Source organism: Ursus arctos, unplaced genomic scaffold (genome assembly GCF_023065955.2).
Source record: "Ursus arctos isolate Adak ecotype North America unplaced genomic scaffold, UrsArc2.0 scaffold_17, whole genome shotgun sequence".
Classification (NCBI taxonomy): domain Eukaryota; kingdom Metazoa; phylum Chordata; class Mammalia; order Carnivora; family Ursidae; genus Ursus; species Ursus arctos.
Genome location: NW_026622841.1, coordinates 57,094,103 through 57,111,197, shown reverse-complemented (window position 1 = coordinate 57,111,197; position 17,095 = coordinate 57,094,103).

The following is a 17,095-nucleotide window of genomic DNA, read 5'->3' as shown; positions in this document are numbered from 1 at the left end:
CATTGGAAAAACTAGGTCAAGTTTACCGAGAAGAGTGAAGAATTTTTGCAGCATTATAAAAATAATGGCTGACAACCGAAGTCTCCAGGACGAGAACCAAGTAGCCAATAATCGGAAACGTCTGGTCAGCCTCATTAATAAGTGATAATCCAGGAGGCATAATCGGTGGTCCCAAGCTTGGCCTCAAAGACAGCTAGAGAAGTCTCCCACTTGGAATGAGTTCAGTGACTCTAAGAAGGCTCTCACACCTCACATGAAATCATTCTCCTCCCACTGGATTACACCAGAGATGATTTTGAAAAGAAAACATAAATTTTTCTACCCTTAGCTAGAGCGAATTCCTACACACAAGCGGCACCAGGAAAGCTAACACATTGCCTTGAAGTTTTGCCAAGGACTGAATCCTCTCGGAGAGTCCGTATTGATGTATGGAAGGCAGATGAGTAGGAAATATGAGAGGGTGAGAGTGGAAAAGCCTGGAGTCCCCAGGGAAGAACGTTATCTCTAGTGATGCCCAGAGCACCTGGACTAGGGCAGAATGCTTCTATCCCTTAGCCCCATCCTGACCTGTCTATGGACTCTTCAACCAAATATACAAAACTTAGGGACCATGGTGGCTTTTTAGCAAGTCTAAAACAAAACAAAATCATAAGTATATACACTTCCAAGTGTAGAAATATAGCTGCTTAAAGTCTGACTAAATAAAATTAGTTTGCATCTACTAGTTGTTTTCATAATGCATTCATTTTTTAATATTTTTGGTAAATCTCAATCGCAACAAAGTTCTTTCTTGGGAAAATTTTACATCCGTGAATGTTGTTCTGTCTCCATGTAGGAAGGCTTCGTGCAGAAACAGAGGTGGATTGAGTTGTGGAAAGTTCTGGGGTAACCTCCCTGGACTCCCGGTGCCTCTGGCTAGCTGACGGCTCAGCTGCACTGCTCTGTGCAGCATATTCTCCCCGCTCTGGCGCAGAGGAACTGCCCAGAGCCTGACCTCTGAGGTTGCCAGCACATATGCAGAGTGCTCCGTGGGCCAGGCCATCCTAAAACACTAATGACGCATTAGGGAACAGCACGGCAGTAGCATTAAATTATGAATGATGCTGCTTCGTGGCACCCAGACTGAAGCACGGCAGTGCAATATTAATCAGCCTTGCAGATGGCTGCATCTCACATGGTTCAGCAGCGGTTTGTAACAAGCAGCCTTTGTCCTGCATTTGTACTTGGGACAAGAAACCGAGAAAACACTAAAAAAAAAAAAATCAGAAAAACAGAAACAAGAACAAACAAAGCAAAACAAAACAGCAGAAAACACAATAATGCTGGGAGACAGAGGAAGAAAACCTCTAACGTAAGTCGATATACTAAAAGCAAAGCCTGTCTGCAGAACAGACAGAACAAGGACCCTTGCAGAGAACAGTCACCTTAAAAGCCTAACCAGGCCACCAGGCCACCTCCCCACACCAGGGTCTGGCAGAGAGAACACACTGAAGTCAGGCAGGCTCCAAAGAAACACCAAAGCAGGATCGGGCAAAAGCTTCACAAGGAGGAGCTATAAACATGAATCACCAGAATTGGGACTATGTATGGGACCCCTCATGAGACTAACCTAGGAAATGTGATCCATCAAAGGGAATACATATTTCAGGAAGAAACTAGAAGGAAGAAGGTTTACAAGCTAGGAAAACATCTTCACTAAATAGCTCATATTCCTTTCTCCCTCATCATCCCGGTGTTGCTAAGCTCTGCTGTGTGGGGGTGCTAACAAGGTGCAGGTAAATGAAAGACCAGGTAGGCGCTGTTCAATTTGGTAGAGTGGCAAGACACAGCTTGAATAGCTGATTTCTAGTACAAATATTGGCACCGCAGAGGTCCATCAAAGCAGCTTCTGAGGAGAACGTGTCTTTCATGATTTTTTTGACCCTAAATGTTGGCTTGCCTTTTTTGAGAGCAGCATGGGCCAAGAAAAGAGCCTCAACCTTGATGCTCAGGTGTGGGCTCCATGTACTCAGGAGTAAATCAGGAATAACAATATGGCAATGGCCTTACAGTGGTACTGTCCGGATAAAACGAGATCGTGTATATCTGCTACAAGTAACAACTAGTGCCCAGTGCTGTCACTTAATGAAGGTGGCCAGATGCAGGAAAATTATGGACCCTCTTGATCAATCAATGTTTATATCATTTTTGGTAGAGTTAAGGATACAGAGTGAAACAACAAGCAATAAGTTCAACCTAATCATATCCCCTTCAAAATATATAAACGTGATTGCAAGGAGAAGTTGACGAAACAGAAGTCCCAGAGTTCTTTCTTCCTCTCTCTCTTGACTTTTGACATAGCAACTGGCAACATTTGAAATGGTGGCTATTCCATCAACCTGTGTGTCTAAGTCATCACAATAAGCAGATCTTACTGGCCAAACTCTGATGGTCACGTAGTGTAGGTAAGATACATTTTGTTGTTCTAAGAAACAGGGATTTGGGGGTTGTTTATTATGGCAGTATGATCTGGGCTATCTTGACTAACATCTTAAACCAGTACTAAATTAAATTTTATTATTTTTTTCTAAATTACATTTTAAATGCCTAGTCAAAAATAATTCTTAAATTATGGCAAGAAATGATAAATTCCTAAATAGTTCATGAATTTTAAAAATGAAATTCAAAAATTTTAAACTCATCAAAATAGATAATAAATCAGAGATAAAACATGTTAAGAGAGTAAAAAAAAACCTGTTTTTTATTGTTATGATTTTCTATTTAGAGAACCCAAGAGAGTCTACACACAGCCAGTAAAACTAATAAAAGACCCTAGCAGGGCTATTGAATAACAGATTCACCTACAAAAATCAATAGTGTTGCTATCAAGCAGAAATAACCAACAATGAAATGTACCAGGAAAAAAAGATAACATTCATAACATGCAGAAGGGGGAAACCTTTAAAATACCTAGTATAAACTTTCTAAGAAAAAATTTTTTAATTTACCTGAAGGATATGAAAGAAAACTAACAGAGAAGCACATCATGTTTATAGATGTACAGTCTCAAAATCGTAAACATGCCAATACTTACAAAATTCATACTAGTTTTTAAATTACCAAAGGTCAACAATAAACATGTGAAGGTAGAATTTTATAATGAGTGAATTGAGGATAGATTAAGTAGAAATTATCTAATCCAAAGGAAAGAGAAAGAAAAAAGATGAAAGAAATATGGAGAAAACATAGAAATCTGTGGACAAACCTCCAACAACCAATCAAGTTCCAGAAGAATAAAGCAGAGAGAAAGAGGTGGACAAACATTTTGAAGAAATAAATGGCTGAAAGCTTACCAGATGTGATGAAAAGCATTAACTCACAGATCCAAGAGGATCCTGGAATAGGATAAACATGAAGAAAACCACACCTAGATTATAATGAAATTTCCAGAGCCGAAAAGAAAAAGAAAATCATCTAAGAAACCAGTAAAAAAAAAAAAAAAAAAGGAAAAAAACTCAACATACACAGGAAACAATAATATAGTCAGCAGTTGACGTCATATCAGAAACAATAGAGAGCAATCGCTTCTTGGCCTTTTGGCTAAGATCAAGTGTAGAAACAATAGAGGCCAAAGAGAAGTTTGGAATGACTATTCAAAGTGATTTAAAAAAAAAAACTGCTAAACAACAATTTTACATGAAGTAAAACTATCCATCAAAAATGAAGACAAAAACATTTTCAGATAAATAAAGAGAATTTATTGTTGGCAGACAAGGAAGGAAGGAAGGAAGGAAGGAAGGAAGGAAGGAAGGAAGGAAGGAAGGGGAAAGAAGAAAGAAAGAAAGAAAGAAAGAAAGAAAGAAAGAAAGAAAGAAAGAAAGAAAGAAAGAAAGAAAGAAAGAAAGAGGGAGGGAGGAAAGAAAGAAAGAAAAGAAAATCCTCCAGACTGAATAGAAATGCCACCAGAAGGTAACCTGGATATACAGAAGAACTCAAGGGCCCCAGAAATGGAAAACGTATAGGATATATTTTAAAACCTGTATTTTTTCTCTTATTTTCAAATGTTTAAAGTAAAATTTATAATGCTGCATTTTTCGATAGATATAATGCATAATACCATTGCAAGATGTTTAAATTTTATTTATTTTTTAAGACTCTTCTGTTTTAACAGAAGTAATTCCATTTTAACTTTTAAAATATTTGAATAAGTTAAAGAAGCTCACTTAATCTCTAGAGAAACCTCCAAAAACAATGCAAAGAAACATAGCTAAAAAGCCAATAAATAAAATAGTCTGCTTGACACAAAAAATGACAGTAAAGATGGAGATGCAGAGGAAACAGATGAGACAAATAAGAAACAAACAGTAAAATGGAAGACGTAAGTTTATACATATCATGCTGTTAGATGTAGGATTAAATTAAATTCATATACAATTACGTAAACGTGTAATCAACTATAAATGAACAAAGCATTCCAATCAAAACCCAGAAATCTTTGGACTGGATTAAAAAGCAAGACCTCTCAAGAGATGGGCTTTAAGTATAGAAACATGAAATATGGTTAAAAGTAAAGACATAGAAAAGTGTATATCATGTAAACATGTAACTTAATAGAGAAGCTGACAAGGTTCTTTTCATATCAGACGTAACAGACAAGGAAAAACAATAAGGAAAAATAGAAAAGCAAGAATTTCCAGAAACACAAGGAGATGTTGCATAATGATAAAAGAGCCAATAGAGCAGTACAGCATCACCATTATAAATATATACAGATACTCTAGTAACATAGCTCCAGGATGCATGGAATAAGAGCTGACAAACTGAAAGGAGAAAAAAACAAATCAATAAGTTATAAATGTGTATGTGTATTTTACATGTATATACATTTAGTATATGATATATACTATATACATGTATTTATATATTTAATTAAGTATTATAAGTTAAATATTTATAATATAAATTAAATACCTATACATTTATTTAATTTATAAATAAAAATTTTATATTTCTACAAATATACATATATTCTATAAGTATAAATTTTAGTTGGATATTTCAATAGTCTCTCAGGAAATGACAGAATAAGTAGAAAAAAACATCAGTAAGGATACGGAAGATCTGAACAAGACTCTCAACCAACTTAACCTAACTGACATGTAGAGAACACTTCACCCAATTAAAATACATCTATTTTCCAGTGGAACATTCACCAAGATGGACCATACGTCAAGCCATAACACAAGATTGAACAAACTTAACAGAAACGAAGCCACATAGAGTATGTTTTATGATCACAACATGATTAAATAAGAAATCAGTAATTGAAATATATCTGGAAAATCCCCCAAATAACTAATGGATCAAAGGGGAAGCCCCAACATAAATTAGAAAGTAGCAATCATAACTAAATATAAATGGAAACACAACATGTCAAAATATGTGGGATGCAGGTAAGGCAGTACCTAGGGGACGACTCTAACTGCCTCTATTAGAAAATAAGGAAGATGTACAATTTATAGTCTAATCTTCCATCTTTAAATAAATGGAAAAAGAAGAGCAAATGAAAGGAAAAAAATGTAAGGAAAGAAATAATTACTTTAAGAACAGAAAGCAAAAAAAAAAGGGTAAAGAATTTAAAAAAAGACCAAAAGCTGATGGACAGATATCATTCCAGATTTTACAGACATTAAGAGGATAATAAGTTTATAAATATTATGGACAAATGTCGGTCAATAAATTTCATGACTTGAATAAAATGGGGAAAATAATTCCATGAAAGACATATATTACAAAAACGGACTCAAAATAAAATTTAAAAAAATTAGAATGGCCCTGTGACAATTAAGAAAATAGAATTTATAATTGGAAATTTTCCCACAAAGAAAACTCCAGGCCCAGAACATTCACTAATGAATTCTGGCAAAAATTTCAAAATACCAATCCTTACACAAATCCTTTTAGAAAATAGAGGAAAGAGTACTTCTCAACTCATTTCATAAGGTCAGTATGACTTTGAACATCACAAGGAAAGGAAGTGAAAGAAAGATAAACCTCATGAACAAATACATGGATATTCTTTTTTTTTTTTTCCAGATTTTATTTGAGAGAGAGAGAGCAGAGGGGAGAGGGAGAAGCAGGCTCCCCGCTAAGCAGGGAGCCTAATGCAGGGCTCGATCCCAGAACCCTGAGATCATGACCTGAGCCGAAGGCATATGCTTAAGCAACTGAGCCACCCAGGCGCCCCAATACATGGAAATTCTTAACAAAATATTTGCAAATAGAATCAGCAGTGTGCTAAAAGGGGGAAAAAAATCCATCATGATGGAGCAGGTTCTCCCTCCAGCGGCCCCCCAGTGCTGGCCACACAGGGAGCTGGTAAAGGACCACCAGGGTGCTGGGACAGTGCAGTTGTGCCGGCGGGGAAATTGATACACAGACGGGGAGCCCAGCAGATGCAGGAGGGGCTCACAGAGAAAGTGCAAGATCTTCCTCAACTTTCTAGGGTTTTCTCCAGGGAAGATAAAACCTAACTGAAGCCAGTTTACTGGCTATCAAGGAAAGTTGATGGCAAGCTTTCTGCTTTGTTGTGTTTCTCATGGCACCTTGCATGTTGCAGCTACTGACATAGGTCTGGGTGCCCGATAAGCCAGGCTGGTTGTTCCGCCACCTCTGAAGTTCATTACTGATAACAGAGTGGTCACCAGATGAACACCAAGCTGGGGGCCACAGTGCTAGAAGAGAAAGGTGATGAACATCCGGAGACCCGGCAGGGAGTGAGGGCCGGAAAGCTGGCAAGAGAAACAACCATTGGAACTTTCCCACTGCCGGAGGAAGGAGAATACTGTAACTGATTAGGCGAGGGAAAGCCTGGTAGCCAGACACCAGAGGAAAAGGATTTCATTTCCAATATTTCCTTGCTGGTCGAGAATCAGTTGAGATAAGGAGGACTGGCGTCATTCAATCAGTGGGAAGACCCTACAAGAAGAGCAGTGTGCCCCAAAGCAGAGGGAAGTCAGTGGGTGGCCGGCCGAGGTGCCCGGACTTTCAGCTGCCCTTCCTCACCATCCACCCCTGGCAGGTCACACCTGCCAAGCCTGGCCCTCGATGGTGCGACTGATCCCTTCCAGGACATCTCATGCTGTCTCCTAGGAGTGCACTTCCCCGCCTGAACCCTGCCTGCCTCCCCAGCGCCTCTCCCTTAACCCCACGCACAGACGTCTGTCCTGCACGGCGGGGGACATCTACAGAGATTCAGAGCACAGTCAGGACAGCAGACATGTGACTCCTTATGTCCACAGGGTCTGAGGGAAAGCTACACAGGACTCAACCTTTCTCAGGTCCCTGGCTTGTCCCTTCTACTCAATATACGTTTTTCTTCAAGTATGCACCATTTGTACCTCTACTGGCTTTTGAAAAAAAAAATAAATAAACACACACACACATTCCTAAAGACAGAAATTAATTCCTTGAGGCAGTATAGGCAAAACTCAGAAAAAGAGAAACATTATCCTAATTGCTTCATATATTACAGGCTCATTCCAGCTGCCCTGGAATAGGCATTAATATGCAATGTAGGGTTAGTTTCTTTCCTGCATCCCCCACTTCCGGTTGCCTTTGAGCTTGTGAGCTCTCTTACCGGCTAGAAATAAAATGAGCCATACGCCCATTGAGCCAGATGAGCTCCTGTGGGTTGTTTGCCTAGCTGTCAGAAGACTGGCCGATGTTGGAATCACCATGACGAATGCCTGATTGAGGGTGTAGACATGGGCCAGGCTCTCTGAGAGCCTGCCATGGCTGGCAGCTTGTGAAGAAAGGGAATCCTATCTCTTTATTGGACACATGCTGTACTAGAGACTCTGTTCACAGCCATGACACATAAATTCAATTTTCTTATTCTGACACTAAGAAAAGTGGTTACCATAACCACAATTAACAGTCTCCCCTTTCTCTTGCTATTGGAGCCTGAGCTCCTTGTGGTGCCTTAAGAACATGCCCGGGCAGTTCTAGGAGCCCCACAAGGGGGGCTTCATGCCCTTGTGAATCAGTCCTTTGTGCGTCCCCTTGGCCTTCATGCATGTCCTCTCCCCGTGAAGGCAGTCTGCAAAGCACCGAGTGGCCTGCATTGCTTGCAGTCCTCCGTGCCCATATGGCTCTCTGGTTTCTGGGTGGACAGGCAGTGAGGCCCCTTTGGCCTGAGGAGTCTTCCTTTGTCACGTCTGAACCACTGAAGTGCTACCTTGAGACCCAGTGACAACAAACACAGAAGCCATAGAGCAGACTTCTCATTCCTTTCTGTTCACTGGTTGGCTCCTGTTTATCCTCTTCCTAGTTCTCAGATACAGAGCTGCCCTCCATCTTTTGATACAGCCAGCCAAGCTCCTGCCAGCAAAGCCTGTCTGCAGGTAAGTGCTGTAAACCACTGGGTAAAATACAAAGAGGAAGAGGAGGAAAGGAGCACAAAACGAGGGAAAGGAAAACAAAAATAAAATAGCCTAGAGGCAATAGCAAGAGAATAAAAGCAGGTTGGTGCTTGGAAGCATAGAAAGGCCATGGGCAAGCTCCAGTTTTAATGACTACTAGCCTGAGGTCAGAGCACAGGGACCACTGAGATACCTCACGTCCGGTCTCTCTGGCCTGAAGAAACAGGGCAGGGTTCAGGGTGCTGGCAAAGGAAGTGAGGAAGGTGGTCCTGGAAAGAATAGAATCAGAAAATCGAATTATCTGGCCCCTCTGAACTAAGCATGGGCAGAGAGGCAGCAAGCAGCCCAGTTAAAAAGCAAAGAATTAAACTGAGATAAAATTGCTATTCAAGAGACAGAGTTTGATGTTTGCAACCAACCACGTTAATTTTGATAAAACAAAATCTCACATGTGCTCATCAGAGGAAGATGGCTGAACCTAAAGTCTCACCTGCAGGGCATTCACAATGATCAGGGCACAAACTACAATCATCTGGCATCTAAAGAAACTAGGAAGTGGGACACATTCTCAAGAGAAAAGGCAAATAGTGGAGACCACTCTGACAGGACCCAGATGTCAAAATTAGCAGACAAGGATTTTCATGAAGTTATGACAACTCTGTTCTATGAATGGCAAGCTCTTACTGAAAAAAGAGATAGCAATTCTCTGCAGAGGAATAGAGAATATAGAGATCCAAGTGGTAGTTCTGAAACTCAAAGTAGCATACCTAAAATGAAAATATTTATCAAATTAAATGGAAATGACAGGAGAAGCAGCCAGTGAACTTGAAAGATTACTAGAAACTATTTGATCTGCAGAAAAGAGAAAATGAATAGGGAAATACCCTGGCAATTCAGATAAAATGGACAAATTCCTTGAAAAATAAAACTTAGCAAAACTGGCACAGAATGAAAGAGAAAATTTGGAAAGACAGATGTATGTTAAAGAAATTGAGTTTTTTACTAAACATTTTTCCACAGAGGAAGCTCCAGGCGCAGATGATTTTGACCCAGTAATTTATCAAACACTTAAGGAAGAAATAACACTAATCTTACACAAACTCTTTGAGAAAGTAGAGAAAGAAGGGAAACTTCTTAACTTATTTTATGAAGAAAGTATAACCCTAAGACCAAAATATAACAAAATATCTCTAGAAAAGAAAAATACAGACCAGTATCCTCATGAAATAGATACAAAATTCCTCAAAAAAATATAACCAAGTAATATTGAATCAAGTAATATAGTAAAAGGATAATGCATTACAACCAAATAGGGTTTATCCTAGGATTGCAGGATTGAAATTACATTCAAAGATCAAATATTGTAATCTAAGAATTTAAAAAAATGAAGGAGAAAAGCAACATTTCTACTTCAATAGATGCAGTAAAGGTTTTTATCAGTGTGATAAAAACTCTTGGCAAAGTAGGAATAAAAGGGAAGTTTCTTGGTGTGATGAAGAACATTTATGAAAAACATAGTACTGAATTGTGAACAACTGAGTGCTTTCTACCTACAGCGGGGAACAAGGTAAAGAGGCCTGTTCTCTGCATTTCTATTCAACATCATACCAGAGATATAAACAATGCAATAAGAGAAGAAAAAGAAATAAAAGTCAGAAAGTATTATTAGTAAGAATTATTATTAACAGTAGTTATTATTATAATATTAATATTCTTATTGAAAACCTTGCCTCTTTACCTCCCTCTTCCCCAATATTCATTCATTCAAAACGTGTTCAGCATCTACTCTATGTCAGGTACTGTGGCAAATGTTCAAGATGTAAAAGTGAGCAGGGTGCTCACCATCCATGCCCTTAGGAAGTGTAAATTCTAGTGAGGCCAGTGGTCAATCTCAAAAGGCCAGAAATAACCTTAATGTAAACCAATAAGGTCATTTCAAAAGATAATTTATGGTATATCCATATAAAGAAATACTCTGCAGGCATTAAATTTTATGTTTCCTAAATTTTTTGATGACTATGTTTGTACCTGTAAGATTTTGAATTGTTATAAAGCAAATGTTGGGGCGCCTGGGTGGCTCAGTCATTAACCATCTGCCTTCGGCTCACGGCATGATCCCGGCATTCTGGGATCGAGTCCCGCATCAGGCTCCTCTGCTGGGAGCCTGCTTCTTCCTCTCCCACTTCCCCTGCTTGTGCTCCCTCTCTTGCTGGCTGTCTCTCTCTCTCTGTCAAATAAATATATAAAATCTTTAAAAATAAATAAATAAAATAAATAAAGCAAATGTTAGCAGATACCCATTTAGAGAAGGGGGAAATATATTACAAATACATGAAAAATACACACTCCCAACCAACCATGGATATCATTATCTTAAGTATCCTGCAGTTAAACCATGACTCATAAGGTTAGGTTTTCCACTCCCCAGAGAAATTTTCAGACACCTTTTCAAGGCATTTGGTGCAAGAAAGTTGAAGTATCTTATTCAAGGAAAGACCAAAGCATGATTTAAAGAGAAGGTCATAGCTAAGAGCCAACCTAGGTGAAGAGATTGCAACACAAAATACAAGAAGAAAGGACCTGGGTCTCTGGCAAGAGACAAAAGCAAAGGTCAGGGACAAGGATATCATCTGAGCCCTTTTAGTGCAGGTTGGAATGAAGCAAGGTGTCTTGTTTGCCTTTGCTAGCCAGGTAACAGGATAGTTGGCTTTTAAGACTCAGGCTGGGGGCACTGGGGTGGTTCAGTCAGTTAAGTGTCCAACTCTTGGTTTCGGCTCAGTTCATGATCTCAGGGTCCTGGGATCGAGCCCCAAGTCAGGCTCCACACTTAGCTGAGAGTCTGTTTGAGATTCTCTTTCTCTCCCTCTCCCTCTGCGCCCCTTCTCTCTCTCTCTCTCTCTCTCTCTCTCTCTCGTACTCAAATAAATTAACAAATCTTAAAAAAAAAAAAAAAAGACTTAGGCTGAAGCAGACCCAAGAGAACTTTCCCTAAAATTCCAAAGCCGGGAATCCCTGTCCCTCCTCTGAGCTTCTTACCAAATACCCCTGGCTCCCAAGGTGGCATGTGTGATCTTCTCTGCAGCCCCTAGATATTGCCCTTCCAATGTTTTCTGCTCCATTTATCAAGTGTGTCCTCTACCTTCCCTAAGTTGTCTGGGTCCATCATTAATTGAGACTACGCTTTTCTGAGAACAAACTTAGGTTAACCTATTTGAGATAAACTTATGGGGTGAGTGTGCAAAATCTGTGAACTTCCATTTCCTCGTGTAAAAGAATATGGACAGTGAATATGTCCCTCTGATCTCTCTAGCCTGTGGTGAGCAGTAAGTCAGATGATATGGGTGTCCATCCTTTGTGCTGTTCTGTCCCAACAAACTTTTGGTATGATATCCTGTATCAGGACAATGGTCCAGCATGAATACACTTATGAACCCCCCCCCCAGGAGAAGGGTGCTCATCCACTGATACGTACGTACTGTGTGTGCAGAAGACAGGAATATTTTGTTTATTTTTAAATGAGTAAATATCCTAAGGAATATGAAACCTTTATGGAGGCTTTTTCCTCTCTGCATCCCAAAAGATCTAGTTTTCTATTCTGACCCACTGGAAGCCCTCAGTAAATGTCTGTTGCCATATTTACTCTTTCCTGGATTCACCCTGCAACTGTGTCTCCCCCTTGCATTCATTCATTTGGCACACATACATCGAATGCCTACTATATGCCGGGTGCGGTGTTAGATGAGCTCACAGTGTGATACGGCGGCGGGGGACAGACAAACAAATAGACATGTTGTAATGTGTGATGGTCCGTGAGGGTTACAGATATGCACACAAGGCTCCTAGGGGAGATCAGGGGGGGTTCAGCAGCTCAAGCCATCTGTCCTACTTGAATCCCCCTCCTCCTGCTGCCTCACTACCCATGAGCCTTTTCTGTTCACATCTTCATTCTTTTTTTTTTTTTAATATTTCATTTATTTATTTGTGACAGAGAGAGAGAGAAAGACAGCACAAGTGGTGGGGAGGGGCAGAGGGAGAGGGAGAAGCAGGCTCCCCACTGAGCAGGGAGCCCAACGTGGGACTTGATCCCAGGACCCTGAGATCATGACCTGAGCTGAAGGCAGACACTTACCTGACTGAGCCACCCAGACACTCCACACCTCCATCCTTAAGTCTCAGTCCATATGATTCTTAAGGCATGAGGCCTTCTCTGACTTGCTGTTTTGTTGTCTGTTTGAACTCTAGGCTTTTTTTCTAACTTGCGGTGCTCAGAACATTTACAATACGGATGAGGGATGGGTGAATGAAAACCTACCATCCCGCAACCCAGTGTAAGCTTCAAAATAAAAACAGAACCTTCTAGAAAAATCAAACTCTTCCTGTAACTCTTTATAATCCATTTCACTGACTGTGGATTAACTCTGTAGGTTGTGCTGGTAACTCTACAGGCTGTGATGGTAACTAGGTTGCAGTCGTAAGACACATGAAAGGAGAACGAAATAATGACCAAACCTCTCAGCTCGTTACTCCACACTTTCTGTTTGCAGGATGTGCAGAAGTCCTGCACTTCAGGTTCCCGCAGCGCCCTGCTCACCCTCCCTCCAAGGACCTGAGCCACGGAATACTTCTGTGCACAGCCTTTCAGCTGCCAGCCGTGCACATGACTATCTCTTCCTTTTCAGAAGGAATGTCAGTGGGCTGAGGTGTTGATTTAAAGTTATCAAATAGTCTTTATTCTAAGAAGTAGAGGTGCATTCCCAGCATTTTGGGACCACATATCCCCCTCTGATGAAATACAAATATAATTAATGCTTGGCCCCTTTAATTTCAGGTCGTACAGTTAAACGTACTTCTGTCTTGCTTGATCTGTTTTTGTTAGTTTACTAGACAGTTTTCCACCAATAAACCAGAGTATTATTTGCCAAGACAGAGATGGATGCCAAGATGGATGGATACAGGGTGGATAGAGGGAGGGAGGAAAAAAGGAAGGACAGAGAGAGAGAAAAGAACTAAAGCTTGATTGATGGTTACGGCCCCTGGCCTCCAATCCCTGCCGGGCCCCAGCTTCTCATTCCTATCTCCCCCACGCAACAAGGCTTGTGTAGCCTGCAGTGACTTTGATCCCACTGGGGAATGAAAATTCTGGAGAGTGATGGTGGTGTCCTCTCCCTGTCACCTCCATGCACTTCCCCATATGTGAGTCTATCAGTTGTTACATAATTCACAACACTCTCCCAGCTATTAATCACGCTTTTTAAAACCAAACTCAGGATTTGCCATCAAAAAGCTTTTAAGACCTAAGAGAAAAATGTATTCATGTTAGTCCAAACTGCATTTGCTGGACAGCCCAACTCATTTTGGTTTGAGTTTAAAAAAATAAACTTATATTTGCCCAAATTAACCAAAGGATATCCTCTGTGGTAAAATGCTAGAGAAGTCTACATCTTGGTCATGGGTTCATTTTCCCAAGATGGTCAGGTAAGTCCCAAAGTGCTGGTCAGAGATAAGACAGAACTTAGAGAGCAGGGCTCCTGGATTTCTAGCAGCTGTCCAGAGTTAACTAAATTCGTTCTCAGTCTTTTCTGTGGAGGAAAGTTTCCTGGGGCTTGAGGTGCGGAAAACAGAAAATCTGGAATGGTTTAGCTGCACGTGATAACTCTGGTCTCATCACAGACACCCAGGGTCACTACCAAGCTGATGACAGGAGGGGCAGGGGAGCATTCGGGTCAGAGAGAAGAGAAAAACTAGGGGGCTCTTTTTGTCACTTGCTTTGCTAGTGAGGAAACACACGTGCAACTGGTGCCTTGAACGTGCTGGGCCCCACTGAGCCATCTTGCGGTGCTGGTGCCGAGGCACAGCGCGGTCGCCTCTGCGTCTCACCTGCGCCCTGCCCCCTGCCCCCCTACATCTGCTTCCCCCAGAAGCCCGCAGCCAGTCTCCTCACCTCCTCCGGCCCAGGGGCTGCAAACCCATCCTGAGGTGAGACCCCGGGCACTTAGCGTGCTGGCCGCCCTCTGCCCTCCGGAGGCCTGTGTTGAGACCCTGCGGTGGAGGGAGGGGAGACGGAGCCTCACCGCCTTCTTAGCACAGCACCGGCCCTTCCCAGCTGAGTGGTCCTGAGCTTTGGTTCCCTCATCTGTCAAAACAGAAACACTCCTTACTTTGAGAATTATGTTAAGCAAGGCAATGTCCTAAAACGATGATCACTTTTCCCTCTCCCTCCCCGTGTCTCTCCCCGTGGTAAACGGAGAAGAGAAAGTACCCAGCTGTGACTGCCAAGGACGGCGCTGGGGACGGTGCCGCTCCAGCTAGATGCTCCCTGCGACTCCTCTCTCCAAGGCTCAGCCAGAAGTCAGGGGCGCAGAGCTGGTGCCCGAGCTCCTACAGGGCACCTCGGCCGCCTCGGGGAGTGCAGTCTTGCTGTGGCCCCACTATGCCTGCTGAGCACACACCAGCGCCCTCAAGTCCCTTCCCTCCCTGTGCTCTGGTGGGCCAGCCTCTGTGCAAGTGGGCCCCTGGGCCTGAGGCTGCTTTCCGCCTTGGCCCCTACGCCAAGGCCCTGCTCTGGGAAGAGGCTTAGCTCCGTGTCCTGCTGTTTCAGCCTCAGCAGCCATGTGCTTGCTGGTCCCTATGCACAGAGACATCCTGCTCCCCAGGGAAGACGACCTGAAAAGGCAGCAGGTGTCATTTTATGAATGCAGCATCCAGCTCCTAAAGGAAAATGAAAGAACTCATCTTTGGGTTGAGAGGCAGAGCCAGTAGGAAGCTCCTATACCTAGATGCTTTGGCCAACCCTCCAAAACAAGTTTGGGAAAATAAGCCTGGAGATGTCTGCCATTTGCACCCTTTGTGGGGAGGAGTGTCTTCGTGGCTGGTTCTGCATTCTCATGTTGGCTGATTTTCCCGGAGAAAAGGCCCAGTTGGGTTTGGCACTGCCATCGGCCATCCCGGGTCGCTGCTCTCCAATGGGCAATACAACTGGAGAAATGGGATAGAACAGCAGGGAGGCACGTGAAGGGGTCCATGGAAAAATCATAGATTCCTATGTGGACTCCAAACATGGGTGGTTCCCCTCCTTTGGTGTCCAAGGATGCAATGCAAGGTTGGACCAGTGTTCCTGCAGCCAGGGCACAGAACAGAGCCCATGTCCCTGGCTCGGTCCTGGAGGAGTCACCCTGGCCATGTTCTTCTTTGTGTTCATGGGGCAGAGACACTCAGGGAGGCATATATTGATCCGGGAGGGCTGAAGGGATAATAATCCTTCCGTAGGCTACCCTCATATTCACATCTATCTCCAATTCATTTCTGCAGAGCAGGTGTCAGAATGAAAACTGTAAGTGAGGAGTGGTCTGGCTGCCCTTTCCCCAGTAGAGGGGAAGGTAGGAGATGCGCTTGACATTAGCCTTCCTCACTGTCTCCTCACCTCACCCTGTGGCAGCCACATGCTCTTCTGCAAGCTGAACCTGCCATTCCTCCGTCTAAAAGTGGAATCTAACTCCCCTTCGGTTCAGTCTGGGTCAGCCCTAGGAATTTGCTTGACCAACAGAATGAGGAGGAAATGGCATGTGGAGACTTCTGAGCTTAGGCCATAATAAGCTTCTCAGCTCCCACTTGGGTTCCCTGGAATGTTTGTGTTTGGGATGCTCTTGGAGCACAGCTGCCATGATATAGAAATCCCAGCCACACAAGAAGGCCCTGTGGAGGCGGTCCAGCTGACAACTGCAGCTGAGTTCCAAGCCAACAGCCAGCACCAACCACTTGCCCCAGAGGGAAGGCGCCATATGTGATAACCAGTCATGTCAGCCTTTATCTGACTTCAGCTTCCACCCCCTTCTAGCAGCAACCCAGGCCCCAAAGAAGACTGCCTCGTTGATCCACAGAGCAGCAGAGAGAACAATAAAGTGCTGGCTTAAGCCTCTAAGCTTGGGGATGGCTTGTTATGCAGCAATAGATGATCAGACCATGAGTTCACGCCCACCACTGTGGCCTCATTGAGTCTGGCTGGGTCAGTAGGAGCACATTCTGACTCACCAAAGATCTTTCCCTGCCACAGTGCCCCCTTTATGTTGGCTTACAGGTAGGAGAATCTTACTTCTCTTCTAATTCCATTCTGAATTAGAAGTCACTCAGATAGCTTACTCTGGCTTGCAGCCACAGGACCCACACAGGGGCTAAACCACACCAGGGGTGAATCCCCTCAACGTTATCGAGGGTGGCTGAAGCAGCCTTCTGCAGAGTTCACACGTTCACTCTCTTCTGTGAGCCCCTCTCTGGGTTCCCTTTCTTTGGCATAGGCCCCACCTGAAGAAGGAGGGGGTGAGGCCCCCAGGCCCCAGGCCACTGGCAGGTCAGCCAATCCCCTTCAATGACACTGCCTCCTCTCACTGACATTTGCACATATGGTATTTTCTAAAATTTTCTCACCAAAGTTCAAGGATGATGAGTCAAATCCCTGAGACAGCTCTGGAAATACTGACAGCCAAGTAATACCAAGCCAATGGAATAAATCACCCGCAGTGTTCAAGGAGGTGGCTGGCAGCAGAACTCAGAGAACAGATGCTGGGGTTTGCACACCTCAGAGCACGGAAGAAACACCAGCTTCTCTCCTTCACATACCAAAGCCTTGTTCAGGAGCAAACAGTAGGTCTTGAAAGGTGATACTAGCCTCCCCATGGGAGTTTTGAGTAATATTTAAA